This window comes from Pseudorca crassidens, chromosome 7 (genome assembly GCF_039906515.1).
Source record: "Pseudorca crassidens isolate mPseCra1 chromosome 7, mPseCra1.hap1, whole genome shotgun sequence".
In the NCBI taxonomy this organism is placed as follows: domain Eukaryota; kingdom Metazoa; phylum Chordata; class Mammalia; order Artiodactyla; family Delphinidae; genus Pseudorca; species Pseudorca crassidens.
In genome coordinates this window covers 113,953,331-113,957,443 of record NC_090302.1, presented here as the reverse complement: position 1 = coordinate 113,957,443, position 4,113 = coordinate 113,953,331, and positions in this window count along the sequence as shown.

Below are 4,113 nucleotides of genomic sequence, written 5' to 3'. Positions count from 1 at the left end.
TGGGTCATTTGTTGAGACGTGGATGGATCTAGAGACTGTCATTCAGAGTGAAGTAATTCAGAAAGAGAAAAACAAATATTGTATATTAACGCATATATGTGGAACCTAGAAAAATGGTACAGATGAACCAGTTTGCAGGGCAGAAATTGAGACACAGATGTAGAGAATAAACGTGTGGACACCAAGGGGGGAAAGCAGTGGGGGGCTGGGGGTGGGGGTGTGATGAATTGGGCGATTGGGATTGACATGTATACAGTGATGTGTATAAAATCGATGACTAATAAGAACCTGCTGTATAAAAAAATTAAATAAAATTTAAATTTTTTTAAATAAATAAATTTGACATCGCCACTTGGAGGTCTAATGAGCATCTCATACCTGTTTATTATGATCACATTTCCACGTAAATAAATATACATTTAGAATCCTTCTGCTGTTCGCTCTGCCCCATACTCTCTTCCCTCATCCTTTCCCTTTATTTCCTGCCCCTTCTCCTAAACCAGCCCTTAGTAGTTTAGATCCCTTGGTGATTCCATAGCACCCAGTAGTTTTCCTTTGTGGTAATTAGCACACTTATACTCAATTAGTCAAATGTATGATTATCTGTTTAATGTCAGCCTTGCCCCTTTAGCCTTTAAGATTTCTGAGGCCAGAGATTTTCTGTGCTGTTCACTATCTCCTTAGGGCTCAACTCAGTGTCTTGCATATATTAGGACCACAATAAATATACTTATTTCTTATCTTTGTACATCTAGGTTGTTTCCCGTTTTTCACCATTACAGGCAATTCTACAATAAACTTTCATGTAGCTAAATCTTTGACACGTCTTTACTCATGTGCTTAGAAAAATCCCCAGAAATAGAATCACTGGTGTTATAATGAGATGCACATTTTCAAGGCTTTTGTTAAGTGTGATAGTCTGCAAAATGACCATCATTAACTTCTCCCCTCCCTGTACAAGCAAGCCACTCATCCATCAAAAAGTGACGTCTTTAAAGAACAGATTTGTGTTGACAAGGGTGGGGGGTGGTGGGGGAGGGATGAAGTGGGAAGTTGGGGTTAGTAGATGCAAACTATTACATATAGAATGGATATACAACAAGGTCCTACTGTATAGCACAGGGAGCTATATTCAATAACCTGTGATAAACCATAATGGAATAGAATATAAAAAAGAATGTATGTATATGTATAACTGAATCACTTTGCTTTATAGCAGAAATTAACACAACATTGTAGATAAACTGTACTTCAAAAAAATAAAAAAGAAACCCATGCTCACGGACTGCAAGAATTAATATGGTTAAAAATTACTACCCAAAGCAATCTACAGATTCAGTGCAATCTCTATTAAAATTTTAATGGCATTTTTCACAGAAACAAAACAAAACAATCCTAAAATTTGTATGGAACCACAAAAGACCCTTAACAGCCAAGCAATCTTGAAAAAGAAGAACCAACCTAGAGGCATCACATGCCCTTATTATCAGCTATATTGCAAAGCTATAGTAATCAAAACATTATGGTATCAGCATTAAAAAAACACACATGTAGTGCAATGGAACAGAAGTAGAGAGTCCATAAATAAACCCACACATATATAGTTTATTTACAACAAAAGAGTCAAGAATATACTATGATGAAAGGACAGTCTCTTCAACAAACGGTGCTGGGAAAACTGGACAGCCACATGGAAAAAAAAAGAAACTGGACTATTATCTTATACCACTAACAACAACTAATCCCAAATGGATTTTAAAGACTTGAAAGTAAGAACTGAAATCGTAAAACTCCTAAAAGAAAATATAGGCGGTAAACTCCTTGATATTCGTCTTGGCAATGATCACAAGAAAAAAAAATTTTTTTTGACTGTGGTGAAGAATGTTAACTAGACTCATTGTAGTGATCTTTGCAATATATACAAATATCAAATCACTATGCTGTACACCTGAAACTAATATGTTACATATCAATTTTGTCTCAAAAAACCCACAATATACTTAGGATAGAATTAACAAATATGTGAAAGATGTGTATGCTGAAACTACAAAAACTTGCTTAAAAAAACCCCTCAGTAGAGAGGTATACCATGTTAAAAAAAGAAAGAAAAGAAAAGAAGAAGTATATCCAGGGAACACCAGTAACAGAGTGGGGAAGTAGAACCAGGGAACAAGGAAGCCCAAGTAAGGCTGTGATATGAAGCAAAATCCTACAGAAGGTAACTGTGGTTGAATCCGATGTGGGAACCTTGGAGACAGAGTCATACCTCAGAGCTGCCCCACCAGGGGACAAGGGTTCTGGTGTATTAATGCCCCCCCAACACCAGTCAGTCACTGGCTTCCTCCCCACCTGCCGGGGGACAAGAATTCCCAGGCACATCTAGTTTTCTGTGCAGGCAGGCACAGCCCTAGGGCAGCCGGTCAACAAAGAGACAAAGGTGATTGGCTACTGGGAGTGAAAGCACAGCAACACCAAGACCAATAAGCAAAAAAATGGCAAGGGTTCCGAGGAGATCTGGTTAGAGACCTGACAGTTTCTGCTATGTTTCCGGGTACACGGGTGCAAGAACTGACTTGGGTTAATAGTAGGATTAGACGTGTGTGCTCAACTTTACAAGTTACCTACCCATTTTCCAAACTGTCTACCAATTTATACTCCCAACAGCAATGTCACATTTAACAGACCCTGTTGGTCTGCACCCTTCACAACCTTGCAACCGAAATTGTGGTCCAGAGACCATCAGCATCAACTCAGAAATTTGTTAGAAAAGCAGCATCTCAGGGCCCACGCCAAATCTGCTAAATCAGAAGTTGCAGTTTTAAAAGATCTTTAAGGGATTCATGCTAAAGTTTGAGAAGCCCTGCTCTGTATCACTTGGAATTATCAAACTTGTTCATTTTCGCCACTTGAAGGTCAAATGAAATCTCACTATGGTCTTAATTGCATTCCCCTAATTAGTTTCAACATATGTTCAACACCTGTTGGCTATGTTTCCTTTTCTGTAACATTCCTGTTTTGTATCTTTTGCCCATTTTCCCATTGGGTTATTATTGATTTGTTCATTACATATTTTTTAAACTTATTTTATTTTTGGCTTCACTGGGTCTGGGTTGCCATGCGCGGGCTTCTCCCTAGTTTCAGCTAGCGGGGGCTACCCTTTGTTGTGGTGCGCGGGCTTATTGTGGTGGCTTCTCTTGTTGCGGAGCACGGACTCTAGGCGTGCAGGCTCAGCAGCTGTGGCTCATGAGCTTAGTTGCTCTGGGGCATGTGGGATCTTCCCAGACCAGGGCTCGAACCCGTGTCCCCTGCATTGGCAGGCGGATTCTTAACCACTGCGCCACCAGGGAAGCCCCTCAGTACATATTTTTGATACTCAACTGTTTATTACTTATCTATGTTGCATAAAACCTTCCATCAGTTTGTAATCAGCCTTTTTGATAATTTTAAGGTGTTTTCTGATGAACACAAGGTCTTACTTTTAACGTAATCTGTTTAACCAATCTTTTCTTTCCATGTTTAAGAACGCTTGCCACATACCGGGGTCTGAAAAATATCCACTTGTATACACTTGACCCTTGAACAGCAAAGGTTTGAGCTTCGCGGCTCCACTTGCACGCAGATGCTTGTCAGTAGTAAATGCTAAAGTTACCACACGGCCCGTGGTCGGAGGAGCTGGGGATACAGTTATACGCAGATTAACACCCGCGTTGTTCAGGGGTCAGCTGTATTTTCTGCTAAGCATTTTGACACTTAAAGCTTTTTTCCTTGCCGAACTGATCTTTGTAATGTGAAGTAAAGCCCCAAATTAATTTCTTCCCCCACAAGCTTCTGCCTTCTGTCCCCACCAATCCGCAAATTCATTCTTGTTCACGTAACCAAAGATCCCCGCGTCACTAGAGACCCTTTTTACTCGCGACTCACCGAGTCCAGCAGAGCCGACACTCAGGACGCCTTCCTTCCAGAAAACCTGGCGGCGGCGGCGGCGGCATGAGGACCGGCGTCTCTTTCTTCCCACCCACCGCCGACCAGCGCGTCTCAGGCTCTCCCCCGGCCCCTCCCTCTCTCCCTCCCTCCCTGAGGACTGTACGCGGCACCTGTCAGGTGCTACACGGA